The sequence below is a fragment of the Thalia democratica genome, chromosome 7, assembly GCF_965202585.1.
Source record: "Thalia democratica chromosome 7, ktThaDemo2.hap1.1, whole genome shotgun sequence".
Taxonomy (NCBI): Eukaryota; Metazoa; Chordata; class Thaliacea; order Salpida; family Salpidae; genus Thalia; species Thalia democratica.
This window is the reverse complement of record NC_139171.1, coordinates 62,108,195-62,123,902: the sequence shown is the minus strand read 5'-3', so window position 1 is coordinate 62,123,902 and position 15,708 is coordinate 62,108,195. Positions and strand designations below refer to the sequence as shown.

General features: G+C 24.6%; 1 protein-coding gene across 1 annotated transcript in view; it reads right to left on the bottom strand.

The window, feature by feature from the left end:
- Positions 1 to 15,708, bottom strand: part of LOC145841685 (SMAD family member 3-like) — a 106,006-nt gene that overhangs the window by 46,958 nt on the left and 43,340 nt on the right. The window lies entirely within an intron of this gene.

The following is a 15,708-nucleotide window of genomic DNA, read 5'->3' as shown; positions in this document are numbered from 1 at the left end:
ATTTGAATTTATAGTAGTTAAATATACATTCTTAAAGTATATTCTTGATAAATTTAATTTTTGTTTAAAAGTTTTGACCAAATAAAACATATTTTATGCAGTACAGGGTTGCCAATTTACCTGAAAACCTAGACTTTTACAATTTAGGCAAAAGAGAACCTGGAATTTGAGAAGTTTTAAAAAAAACCGGAGATTTTTAACAAAAAACACTAAAAAGTTCCGGAAAAACATGGAATTTTAACATTTTTAACATGTTAAGTACTAAAATTTCGATTTGACTTAAAAAACTAACATATTATATAAAAAAATTCACCATTAATTCTTTTTTTATTAAAAAAATATTTAAAGTCGCCTTACAGTATCTTTTCAAGAATTTTATACTTTTTAACACAGTTTGTTACCTAAAGCTTAACTTTTTATTAAAATTAGACCCAAAAATGCCTACTTTTAAAATCTAGAACAAAAATAGAAAACTTGGAAAAAGTTTATAAAAACGAGTAGCAACCTTAAAGGTATGATGTTATTTATATACTTTTGAGTAATTAATATGTTCGTAAATATAAATCATAACCATTTAAAGTCATGCCTAGTTTTTATAATAATTATAGAAATTATTGAAGTATTATTTAGTTCTAGCCATCAGCCACATTGATAAAAACTCTATAGGGAAGTTAAAATGTAAACCACAGAGGGTATTGACACATTTTAAGTTTTTAAGTCACATAAGGTAAGTAACAATATTTTAATGAAAGTAAACAACAAAGGTACAAAGACATAGTTTAAGTTCTAATAAGTCACATATATCTAATAACATTGTTTATGAAAGTTAATAATGTTAAATTTCAACTATGTCTATTAATACTTGTTTGCATAATAGAAAAAGACAATATTTATTAATAAATAACACATCAAATACTATTAGCATGATAAAAATGTTTAGGAATTTGTTTGAATGGAGTTTGTATAAACATGACAATTGTCTCTTCTTTATTTTAAAAAATGTTTTAATTTTAGTCTTTATGTCATATTTTTGCCAAGTTATTGAAAATCTTTGCAAATTAATTGTTATGAATTTGTTTAAAGAAAATTTTGTAAAATTTAACATTTTTAAACTCAGAACATTAAAATAATTTCTTGAAAATAATATTTTTTCTTATTACTATCTTCTTAAATATTTCCTCTTTATAAAGTATCAAGACTATTTTAACATTTTCTAACTTTTTTCTTTCAATTTTTTTTATATTTTGTGCTGTTACACTGCTGTTCCTTTTAGTTGAATATCAAATATTATAAAATCAGTCAACCAAAAATCAGGTTGTTCTTTTGCAAGTTTAGTTTTTTACATATAGCCATATTAATCAGCTAACTTGTGTTTGCTGGAGAAGTTTTAGTCAAAACCTTTCAGATGTAGTTCCAGAATTAGACTTAATTATTTATTACATTGTTTATTGTAAGAATATTTTTCAAAGAATGTTTATTATTGTTAAATTATTGTTTTAATTTAATTACAAGTAGGTAAATATACAGTCTTAAAGTATAGTCTTGTTAAATTTAACTTTTGTGTAAAAGTTTTGACCACATAAAACGTATTTTATGAAATACAGGGTTGTCACTTTACCTTGAAAACTTTGAAAAACCTGGAACTTTACAATTTAGGCATAAAGAACCTGGAACTTGAGAAGTTTAAAAAAAATAATTTGAAATTTCAAACAAAAATGATTAAAAAAATCCGGAAAAGCTTGAAAAATTAACAAATGTCACATAACAAGTAGTAAAATGACGATTTGACTTAAAAAACTAACATATTGAATAAAAAAATTATACCATCAATTCTTTTTTTACTTATAAAAGTATTTAAAGCCGCTATACAGTATCTTTTCAATGATTTTATACTTTTTAACACAGTTGCTTACTTTAAACTTAACTTTAATTAAAAATAAACCTAAAAATGTGTACTTTAAAAAACTGCAGAAAATTTCGAAAACTTGGAAAAACTTTATAAAAACGAGTAGCAACCCTAAAAGTATGATGTTATTTATATACTTTATAGTATTTGGTATGTTTTTAAGTATAAATCATAACCACCAAATGTCATGCCTAGTTTTTACAATAATTATAGAACACTATTAAAGTATTATTTAGTTCTAGCTATCAGCGACATTGATAAAAATTCTATAGGGAAATTAAAAAGTAAACCACAGAGGGTATTGACACATTTTAAGTTTTTAAGTCACAGAAGGTAAGTGACAATGTTTTAATTAAAGGAAACGACAAAATTACAAAGACACAAATTAAGTTCTAATAAGTCACATATATTTAATGACATTGTTTAAGTGACAGTTAATAACGTAAAATTTCGACTAAGTCTCTTAAAACTTAATAGCATAATATGAAAAGACAATATTTATAAATAAATAACACATCAAATACCGCTAAGATCAAAAACTTTTCTATTAAATTTAAATCATAGGAGTTTGCATAGACATGAAAATTGTCTGATCTTTTAATTTTAAAATATATTTTTATTTTATTGTATGTGTCTTATTTTTTCCTATTAATTAAAAATCTTCGGAAATTAAACATTCAAAATAATTTTAAAGATAAATTTGTAAAATTTTAACACTTTTTAACTCAGAACTTAAATATCATTTCTTGAAAAAAAATGTTTTTTTATTACTATCTTTTTAAATATTTTCTATTTATATAGCCTCAAGGCAATTTTAACTTTTTGTATTTTTTTTAAAGTTTTTTATAATTTGTGCTGTTACAGTGCGGAAATACCAGTTACACTGCTGTTCATTTAGTTGAAAATCAAATATTATAAAATTAGTCAACCAGAAAGCAAGTTGATTTCTTGCAAGTTTACATTTTTACATATAGCCATATTAACCAGTTAAAATGTCTTTGCAGAAGATATTCTAATCAAGACCTTTCAGATGTAGTTCCAGAATTAGACTTAATTATTTATTACATGGTTTATAATAAAGTTTTATTTTATTAACGTCAATTATTGTTCAAATAATGTTTTAATTCAATTACAAGTAGGTAAATATACATACTTAAAGTACATTCCTGTTTTATTTAATTCTTGTGTAAAAGTTTTGACCACTATATTGTATTTTAAGAAGTACGGAGTTGTCTTTTTACCTGGAAAACCTTGAAAAACCTGGAATTTGACAATTTAGGCAAAAAAACCTTTGAATTGAGAAGTTTTGTAAAAAATTGAAATTTTAAACAAAAGTTACTGAAAAAGTCTGGAAAAACCTGCAATTTTAACAATTTTTACATGTTAAGTAGCAAAATTTTGATTTGACTCAAAAAATCTAACATGTAACAAAATATAGTTGTCATCATCAACTTTTTTTTACTTAAAAACATATTTAAAGTAGCTTTACAGTATCTTTTTAATGATTTTACACTTCTTAACATAGTTTCTTACCTCAAACTTAACTTTATACTCAAAATAGGCCCAAAAATGTGTAGAAAACCTGGGAAAATTTTTGAAAAAACTAGTGGTAATCTTAGAAGTATGATGTTATCTAAATACTTTTTAGTATTAGTATGTCCTTATATAAATCATAACCACCAAAAGTCGTGCCGGGGTTTTTTAATAGTTATAAAATACTAATAAAGTATTATTTAGTTCTAGCCATCAGACACATTTATAAAAGTTTTATAGGGAAATTAGACCAGTGAGGGTATTGACACATTTTAAGTTTTTAGTCACAGAAAATAAGTCACAATGTTTTATTTAAGGAAACCATAAAGGTACAAAGACACAATTTAAGTTCTAATTAGTCACAGATAGCTGGTGACACTGTTTAAGTCACAGTAAAATGTATTAAATTTCAAGTAAGTGTCTGAAAAACTTAATAGCATAATAAGAGAAGACAATATTTATCAATAATTTATACATTAAATACCAGTAGCATGATAAATTTTTTTCAGAAATTTGTATTATAAGAGTTATAACCACCAAAAGTTTATTATTTTATGCCTAATTCCTTTAATTATTATAGAATACTTTTAAATTATCATTTGGTTCTAAATGAAGTTTAAATTTAATTATGGTTTTTAGTGTTAGTTTAATTAAACTAAAACTCCACACTGGAACATTATCAGTAATAGACTAGGCATTAAAATTAATTTGTTATTTAGTTTAAAGTATTTTTAAAATAAACTGGTAACAATTTGATAAAAAAATAGTTACTAAGCAATGCTTTTAAAATGCTAATCTGATCAAGTTAGACAAGACAGTAAATTACAAAATTACTTTGTTGTGGTATATTACCTTTAATTTTTAAGGCAGTATTTATCTAATGTTACCCCATAATTTTGTATTTTGTCATTTTCATATCTTACTGCATTTTATTTAACACTAGGTTCAGAGTTATTTTACCTTTAAAGCTAGAATTTAAGTTTTTAGAGTATTATCAAGTTTCTGACTGTCCTTTTTAAAGCCTTTGCGGTTTAACCATAACTACAAAGATATTTTGTGTTAATAAAACCCATTGAGCAATAAAGGGTCATATTGAAATAAATTCTATATTAGAAGTATTAAAAAGTAATTTACAAAAAGGATTACGACAACTGTGAGTGTATAATATAAACTATTGAAGTTTTTAAGCAACATAAAGTAAGTGTGACATTTAAGTCAATGTAAAGAACAAATATAAAAAGACACAATTTAATTCTTTTTAAGTCACAAAAAATTGATAACAATGTTTAAGTGAAAGTAATGCAAAAGTGATATTGGCACAATTTTAGTCTTTAATTCACAAAAAGTTAATAAAAAAATATAAGTCACATAAGGAACTCCTAGTGTAAAACCCAATAGGTCAAATTTTAACTGAAAAAATAGAAGTCCACAAAAGTTTCAATATAGCTGACATAGTTTAGTTCAAAAAAGTCACAAAAAAATCTGACAACATTTAGTTCACAAAATAACAATAAAACTAACAAAATATTATACAAATAAGTCTCAAAAAGTGGTTACTCTTTCATGTAAGGCTCTTGAACCTTGATAGTATAACAGAAAATACAATATAAATAACTCAGACAGCAAAGACAAGTAGCTTGCTGAAAATTTTTAGGAGTTTCTATCATAAAAACATAGGCATGACAATTTGATAAAATCTTTAGTTGAAAAAGTTGTTTCCAATTTAATGTTGGTATTATTTTTTGCCTAGTTATTAAAAAATCATTGCATTGTAATTCAAGTCAATAAAATCATTTAATAAAATCTTATAGAGAATTTAAGAAGTAATGATATAGAGGTTTAAAACAATTATTTGAAAATATTTATTTTTCTTTTTGCTATCTATTTCCTCTTTATATAGTTCAAAGGAAATTTTATTTTTATAATTTTTTTTTTTTTTCTATATCTTTATGCATTTACTGAATAAAAATAGGGAAATTTGTATAGTTTAGAATAACAATACCTTCTCCTCACTATTCTACTAGCAATAACAAAGTAGAAGAATGTATAGAGATTTTCTAATGGCAAAAAAGGAAGAAGCAGGGTAGAGTTTGATTGTCTTCTAAAATGGTAACACTGTTTTTACTTTTAGTTTGAATAAAACATTATAAAATCAGTTAACTATAAAGCAAGTTGATTTCTTGCAAGTTTACATTATTTACATATAGCCATATCAACCAGCCACAATGTGTTTGCAAGAGATATTCTAGTCAAAATCTTTCAGATGTAGTTCCAGAATTAGTCTTAATTACATTATTTTATTTGTTACATTGTTTATTTTAAAAGTTTTCATTTAAGGAATGATAACTATTGTTTAATAAATGTTTTGATTTAAGTTCCAAGTAGGTAATTGTACATTTTTAAAGTACATTCCTTTCAAATTTGATTCTTGTGTAAAAGTATTATATAAAGTATGATGGTCTTGATATATTTTTAAGTGTTTGGTAAGATAGATATAACCAACAAAATTCATGCCTAATTGTTTTAATTGGTAATAATACTTTTAATATCATTTAGTTCTAAGTTAAATTTAGATATGGTTGTTAGTGTTAGTTTAGTTATACCTTAACCGTATACCCTAAATATTATCATATAATATTTAGACCTTAAAAATATTTTGAATACTATATCAAAGTATTTTAAAAAGAAAATAGTATTAATAAAATAAAAATCAGTTAGTTACAAATGTTTTTTTATTTTAAAAATATTCATACTTAGACTAATTAGTTTTAACTGTTAAAAGTGTTAAATTACTTTTAGTACAGCTATAAAAATATACTGGATAATAAAAATTTTTAAGTCATGTCTGCAAAAATCAGTTTAAGCGGAAGTGGTGTGAAGAATTGTGAAGAAAATTTGAACGCTTGTAATGTTGATGAACGTAATAGTTTTCTAAAATTATGCAAGGAAAATTCTGAAGTTAGTTTCCTAGGTAAAAGTTTGCAAATTTCTGATGGCTTTAATAAGATGGGTAAGTCAGTGTTATGTGTAAGTAACAACTTTATTCTGTACATATTGTTCAACTAATAACTTAGAAGAGACAAACAGTTATGTTTATCTAATTTAACCTTTTTATAGAAATGAACTTTGAAAATTGATTTCAATTAGTGTAATGCATACTTTTTATACTTACTTTAATGACTCTTACAGTACAATAAAGTATTGCAGATTAGATTTTAATTGTTGTTTTAACTGTATCCGTTGTTTAGTCAACAAATATTTAGTTTTAAAACATATTGTTATTCAATTTTTTTTAAGAAATTGTGTTAGATATGTAATATCTATTCAATACATGTTATAATTAAATGCCTCAAAATATATAACACTAATTAATTAGATAAAAAGTAAGTTATACTAACACATTTTAAGATGCTTTTGCTATTTATATAAACTATTTTTATATTTTTAGTATTTAATGTATAATGTAAGTACTGTGGTGTAGTTTTTTTTACGTTAGTTTTAAAAACGTATATTTAAAATCATACTGATAATGTTTGCTGATATCTTAGAAATGAATAATTTTGTAAAGATGTGTGTTGTATGTTTTTGATTTGCAGAAATATTATTATTTTAACTTGACATTTGTAACTTGTATAACATAATTAGAAAAAAAAATATTCAATTATAATATAATACAATTTTAATATTTTAAACATGAAAAAAAACGGATGATAAGAAACACATACAATTTTTCAAAACTTCAGAATTTTTAAAACTTCTACATTAGTTAATTAATGTAATTTTTTATAAACGAGGAGTAATTACTTAATTTTAGCTAAAAATTACATATAAAGTGAGTAATGTACTTGGTAACACCTATCTACAGCTAAATATACTATAACTGAATTAATTTGAGTTATGATATTTCAGATAAAATGAATCGAGAGCATTGTAAACTAACATCAGCTATCAAACTGACCAAACATTCATTAAATGAACATTTAATAAATAAAGCATTCAAAAACTTCAACGAAAAACTACAAATTCAAAATGCTGTATTGTTTTATCAGCTAGCCTCGAAATTCAACCTGTCAAATGTTCACTACACAGTTTCTAGATACATAGAACGTTGTTTTAGTATGATAGTTGAAAAAGAAAGCTTTCTAGAGTTATATTTCAATACTGTCTCTAAAATACTTGCAAGTTCTAGTTTACAAATCGATTCTGAAGTTGAAATTTACAATGCAGCCAGTAAATGGTTGAATTACAACATAGAAGAACGTAGCAAGTTTTCAAAACAGTTGTTGTTAAGAGTTCGTCTTAATCTTTTATCAGTGTTTAAAACATCTCATAAATTTTTCTTCTTGTATTTCAAAGAATAATGATTGTGTTGAAGTGATGAAAAACAGAGATATTTTTCATGAGAATGTGTCTGTTATCCATAAAAAAAGTAGACAATGTAACCAAAACATGTTCAATATTCTTATTTGTGGAGGTATAGATGTTATGGAAGAAAAAGCTATAAATCAAGTAAAAGTACTAGATGTGAGCAATTTTGAAGAAATTAAGGAACTTCCTTCAATGTTAGAAGAACGACATTATTTAAAATCAGTATATCTTAAAGGAGAAATATACGTATTTGGTGGAAAAAACAAAAAAGGTCTAGTAAAATTAGTTGAAAAATATTCACTTGTATCTAAAAAATGGATCCAAGTAACTGATATACCTGACAAACGTCAATTTTTTTGTGCATGTGCTTATGTTGATAATATTTATCTTTTAGGTGGTGATGATCATGAAACTGGTTGTTCAGATTCTTGTCTTGAATTTGATGTAAAATTGATAAAATGGAAACAAATTGCAAAAATGAACGAAAAAAGATCACGTGCAGCTTGTGAAATATTTGAAGGAAATATTATAGTTTCTGGCGGATATAACAATGGACTATTGAACACTGTAGAATCATATAATGTTTTTACTGATACTTGGACACTAATGCCAAGTATGATTGAAAGAAGACGTGATCATAGTTTACTTTGTCTTAAAAACAAATTGTTTGTAATCGGTGGTGGTGCAAATTTTAACACGAATTGTGAAGTTTTTGATAAAACTAGCAACATGTTTGTAACACTTAAAACGCCTAAGTTTTTTTCGTTTTACATCGAAGCTGTTTTAGTTGGGGGTAAAATATTTAATTTTCATTATGATACAAAATGTATATTATGTTATGATACTGATAAAAATAAATGGACAGAAGAGTCATGTAAAGCTACTGAAATTATTCGTCATTACTCAACTGTCAAAGTCCCTTTGTATTAATATAAATTTCGTATACTTAGTGATTATTACGATATTGATATGTGAAACTTTTGTAAATATTTGAATCTTAAAAATTTAAGATAAAAAAAATTATATTCTGACTAATAATATTTTTTTAAGTTTCTTAAAGTTATTGTTTGAATTATTGTCTTTTTGCTATTTAGATGTTAAATTTGGTAAAAGTTTGTTACCTCTTATATTTCATTGGTATAAAACGCTCACATATCCTTCTAAAATATTTCTTGTTTAGAAAGCTTTATATGACTTGTAGTTAGAAATTTCGATTTTATACTTAAAAAGACGTGTTTAATGTAAAATAGTTTTGAATAACTAGAGTATTTTTGTTATATTAATATTTCCACAGTTGTATAACTATTGTAGAATAAGCTTACTTATATTAAAAGGTAACAATACCTAAAAAAATAACAAATATTTTTTTATTTTGATTGATAAAACACTATAGCCCTTAAATAAAATAAGTTTATATTTAAAAGAAATTAATTATAAAGTACACAAGATGTTGAACTTTTTAAATGTTTCAGAGTTATTTTTTGTTGTATTTTGATCGATTTCAGAAAAAAGCCTTGCTCTCTATATTTTTGTAAATTATTTGAAACAATCGTAAATATTAGTAAAACTAAACAAACTTTTTAAATCTAAACAAGTTTATCGTTATCTAGTATACATACTTGGCTTTAATGTACAGTTAATTGTCTATATTTAAAGATAATAGTTACGACAAGTAATCAAAGTCAGGACAATTATATCAGATGAAAGAATTTATTAGTTTGAAGTAGAAATTACTTACTCCCATAAAAAGTAGGATAGTTTTGATTCTTATAACTTACAGCTTTTATAGTTGTTATAGTAAGTTAAATTCAAAATTCGTAGGCAACACTTAATAAAAGTATTTACAATTTTCGTAATTTGTAACTATACTGACTTATCAAATATTAATATGAATCGAAGCTGTGTGTTAGGAATAAAGTTTTAAGTATATTTTAAGATCAAAGAACTTATAAATTTTTATTTATACACGATCAACATTTGTAACGAAGTTAGTATTGTATAACTTTGTTTTGTAAAAAGTTTAATTATGAATTTTTTATCAGTTTATTCAGACGTATAGTGCTTAAAATATTATGAAACCGTATAATTTTGTTGAAAAGAAACTTAAATGTTTATGTTTTAGGTAGTAGCTACATGTTTTTCTTTCTCTTTAACCAGCTAACCAATTTTGACATAAATTTTATAATAGAGTTATTCTCGAATGCTATTACTTTTTACAACATTTTATTTAACAATAAACAGTTTTGAAAACTTAAAAAAATTAACTTTCTTATGTTTGCGAGATTAGTTTAATTGTATACTTTTAGTTTAGTAGTAAAGTTACAATAGTATAAAATTTGAAAATATGTTGCATTGCTATGCTTTCTCACACTAAGATCTACATATTTGACAAACTAACATAACTTAGTGAGAAATATTACTTTTATTGAACCTGAAACCAGGGGGTATTGTAAACCAATATCCAAAAGTTCAGTTTGGTCTGTCTGGTTGTCTGTGGGCAGATTGTCAACCAGACCTTGTTGTAAAAGTTGTACCTAAAAGCTGAGTGATACTTTAGGGCAGCAAAACTTGGGTAAATAAACTTGTTTTAGGGGGTAAATTTTTTTATTACAAGTTTATTAAACTTATTACACTTTTAATTTAGATACAATGTTTAACTGTTATTTTAGAAGATTAAATAAAATCTTTTAAGTTTACTGATTTTTAGATTTAATAAGCTTAAAGTTTTAAAAGTCTAGTTTTTCTCTTTAAAATTAAATACTGTTTTGTATTTTGGGGATATTTTGGTATTTACTATTCAAAAATGGGTAAATTTGGTAACAATTTTCCGAAATGGGGTAAAGCATGAAAAAAGGTTAAGAACCGCTGCTTTAGGGTGTTTACGCTTTGGGCTCACTGCAGGCAATGTCTTATTTTGACTATTAGGGTTTGACGTAATAAAAACTTAATGTTTTTGTATAACTTATCATCTAATAGTTGCTTTCTATCACAAGTCTTAATAATGTAAGAGCTTCTTAAACTACTATGTAAAAACTAGGCACACATGTAATGAAGATTTTCCACTATTTAAAGAAATAACTGAACGAATATAAGTAAAACATATAAATATAAAGTAAAAACTACTTCAGTCAATAAAATAATCAATGCTTGAGAAATTAAACTTAGTTTTTAAGCAGGTAGCTATAAACAGGTGTAACTTGTGTGAACAAAACACTTTATATTGAGCAATAAACTTAAAATTATTGAAAAAAAAGAAACATAAAACTTATGAAAGTATTCTTCTTGTTAATTAAAACCTTTTTATTGTTTAAAAAGAAATTTTATATTATACAATTAAAAATAACAACTAAAATTTCTACCAATGTAGAGACCGGCATGGAGGTGCTCCAATATTACTTTCTCAAAACCCTCGCTTATTTAACATTTCTTTATATATTATATTTATGCTGATGAATATTATATGTGGAGACAACATGTGATTGGATTAATTCTGGATCATACGATACAACATGTGTAATGAAGCAAGATCGAATCATTAGAATACTCTTCTCTCAATTTTCTTTTATTCTCTTTACTTCGCGCCCCGCACATACTTACTTTTCTTATATTATCTGCTCTTTTATGATTGAATGAACAGAGCATTCTCAATTTTCTGCAAATAATGTATTTTGATACCAGTTACAAAGTTTTTTTTTTCATATGATAACTTAGTTTGATAAGTAAAAATTACATTACTTTTTATTTTATTGTAACAGTGTGTGAAACTAGTTTAGTTGAAAATAGAATTAACAAAACTTAGTTAGCATTTGTTTTAGTTAACTTTACAAAGTTAAAATAAACTTAAATAAAAAATTTCAAGAGTATCTTTTTTTTATTTTGGTTTGAAGGAAATTTTAAAAAATACTTTTTAACACGCGGTGTCACTGTTTTAGCATTAAAATTTCAATCACCAAAATAAAAATCGAAATTAATAGGGATTTTCACATAATTATAGATTCTATAAGGATTTATCCGAATATTGCAAAATTTTAGGGATTTCTAGGGAATTATAGGGATTTATTAGAAAGTTGGAACACTGTATTTAATTTATTATTTCATTCTTTGTGTATTTTTTTAAGTTTTGTTTAAATAATTCATTTAGAGTTAACTTATAAAATTTTAAGAATTATAGTTGTATGTGAGAATTTAAAAACATAAAAATATCAAAATTTCAAATGCTAAAAGACACTTGAAGTCTATTTTAAAACTGTTTGTAGCTATTATTGACTTGTTAATGCAATTTTTTGAGTATTTTAAAATTTATAAAATGAATTATTCAAATAGTTTGTTTTAAACTTTAAAAAACAGACATAACATTTAGTATAATTAACATATATCACTTAACCTATTGTTTTAATATACTGTTACATTTTATTTATTTGTTTACTGATTAATTATAGAAGAATTTTAAGTATTATTAGCAGATTTCCTGTGTAATATTAAAAGGTCTCCTGGTTAAAATATGTTACCTTCTATTTACTGTAAATATTTTTTATTGTCTCGCTGTATCAAGTTACTTTATATTACAAAATACACACAACAAAACAAACATTTATCAATTTATTGTAAGCTTTATGTAAAGTTGTTTAAGAAAGTCTACACAAGATTGTCCTTCTTTGAGTCAAAAAACTGTCCTGAGTGACTAAAAACTGCCCGAGACATCCTGCTTTATTTTTCAAAACCTTAATATTTATTTACCTCTAGTGCAAACTACATATACTGATGTTGATTTTTCTTCTTAATAAATAAAATAAATATTGTATCAGTATGCTTCTGCATTAGATGTGTCACTAAACTTATGTGAAAACACTTTTTTTAAGGTTTAATTTGAACGTTTAAGCCAATTGAGGTTAAAAGAAAAAATTTGTGGTAATTTTAATATGTAACAGTGCAAGTAAACTTTATATATAACAAAAGACAGTTTATTTATTCTTTAAAATTTAATTGATAAACTTAAGGCTGACCCCATAAAGTACTCACTTCAATGTTTAATTATTTATTTTTAAGGATTGTAGACCAAATGCGTTCAAATGACGTTGACAATGAATAATGAGGCTTTCATTGAAATTTTTGATCTTGCAAGATTCACAAAAATCAAAAAATTAGTGGCTCTTATACTTCACAATATTAATGGCAATACACATATTTCAATATTTAAAAGAAAAAAGCTCACATGGAAAAATTAATGTTTAGTTTTGAATAAACATACTTAAAGTAAGTTTGTGTCAAGAAATTTTTTCACACTTTCTTTTACTGATGCTAAGGACACCAATGTCAAAGTTTGAGCATTTGTAAATATTTATTTGACAGGAAGACAGCTGCAAAGAAAAGTTAAAGCAGCAAGATAAATCAAATGCTTTTTCTTTTGTATACAATATACTACCGCTTAAGTACGCACTTTTTTTGGTACGCATCACGCCTTAAGTACGCACTTATCCAGAAAGACAAAGTAAAGGATGTTATACTAGAACTTATAAGAAATTCCAGTTTTTTGCCTACATTTTCAATCATCAAGTTTTTCCAGATTATTTTATGTTTCCAGGTAGAATGGCCAACCTGCTAAGTTAGCCTGAGACTTTCACAACTTTTAAACTAGGGTGAGTAATCCTGAGTAGTCTAAAGTAACCTGAGATTGTGACAGTCCTGTTATTAAATGTTAATAAACTAAATACTTATGTAGTAGTTGCAGAAAAGTAAAAAGAATAATGATATTTGAGCTGTAATGCTATAAAATAAATATAGATGACAAAGTTAAAAAAACCTACAAATACAAAATATTTAGTCATAAATTAATTTAAATGTATATACATCGATGTTTTGAAAATGTTTGGTAAACAAAATGTAGTTTGGTACTTTTCCTCTAACAAAACAAAATGTAGCTTAATATTTTTTTTTAATCATTGACTGACATTGACTTTCTATATTAAATGTATGTATTAATTATGTAGAAACTTTTTTAGAAAAAACAAATCATTTCAAGATTTATAAAAAAATTTTACAAATTAGAATTATGTATTAAATGTTATTTAAAATAAAAAGACTTGTTTGTTTGGCTTAATTGTTTGGTGGCTAGTTGTAAGAAAGAAAACAAACAACTAAATTTCATTTTATACTATGTCGTCAAAAAGTACGCACTACCCGTGCTAAGTACGCACTTTTTGGTCGGGTTCAATTTGCGTACTTAAGCGGTAGTGTACTGTATTAGTTGAACACTGGTTTAAATGTTGAAATGTTTAAACTTCAAAGCCGCAATTATTAGGATCCTACGCCACCTGGTAACGCAAGTTGACAAAAAACAACTTTTGTGTCACTTTGATGTACAAATTGTTAAGAAACAACTTGGCAAAGTTGTTCTCAGTTCAAAAAAAGAAGAACATTTTTGAATTTATCATGAAATGGAAGACTCTGATTGAGCTAAACAAAGCAATGGATATTTTTTTTAAGACAAAACAGAAAAAAATTAAAAACAATTACCAAAAAGTAAATTTAATTCCTTAAATAACAGTTTTTTATATAGCTGTATAGTAAGACTTAACTTGAAATTTAATACCATGAACTTCACTAATATTAAGTTGCTGCAATGGAAAAGTACTCCATTTTAAAAATCCCCGAGCTAAATAAGTATTATTTAGACTTAAAAAACCGCTAATTTATGGCTACTTTAATTGAACTTTTTAGTTTTAATCTTCCTAATTTTTACATTACTATCAGTTTTTAACTCTAAAAATTGAATAAAAAACGTCTTTAATTAAAAAAATCTGTTCTAAGAACTCTTATATATATAAATTAAAAAACATTTTTGTTGTTTATTACACAAACAATAAAAGTTTTACAACCTCATTTCCCTTGTTTATAATAGGCAGTTGACAAGGTTACCATAACTTCAGAACAAAAAAAAAAGATTTCTGATGGCTAATAAACGTCTAAGGTTTTTAATTGAATTTTCATACTTGGGTAATTTTGTACCGATTTTATAATATAAATCTTGAAAAATCTGTATAAAATTTGAAGTTACTGTTTGTTGCTAGCTTGAAATAACTTTTTTGTTTAGAGTTAAAAACTTTCTTTTACTGTTTTAAGCTATTTTATCCATGTTTTTTATTGCTAGCTTTATATGATTTTATATTTTCAGATCTTGTTTTAAATTTATTAAACGTTTATTATTTGTATTATTGTATGTTTCTTGCGCTTTTGTTTATGCTTTTTATAATTGTATTTTTCAGACAAGTTGTAAAAGTTTCATAAGTAAACTGAAAGTTTTATGAATGTTGTTGTTGCAAAACGTATACAAAACGTAAAAAACAAAGTATCGTTACTAAAACTAAAGTTAGCTTAAATCCTTATATAATGGCTACCAGTCTTCCTTTCAAAATTTTGGCGTAATGAATGTGAACGTTACACTTGAATACTTTTGTACATGATGAAAATTTAAATCATACAAAATTATTATTATTTAATTATATACGCACTTTGTGTACATTTCTATTAAGTAAGTTATATCAACCATGCATTTGTCATTAACAAAATGACATTTAAATCATATAAATTAAAAAAAAAGCGTGGACAGTAGATTTATATTGGGGGGGGGGGGTTTGATCGTTTTTTTCTACTGTTTGTTATAAATAAAACATCGAAACATCAATTTAGTCTATCTAGTAACTAGTTATATTATTTTTACACTTTTTTTATTCACTAAATATACTTATCGTTTGTTTTAAATTTTGATGAGAGAAAAATAGTTGTTTAATGAAAACTTATATGACTTAAATGTCTTTTTGTCAATGACATATGCGTGGTTGATATTACTTACTTAACAAATATGTACAAAGTTCCTATATAATTACTAAATAACAATTTAGTTT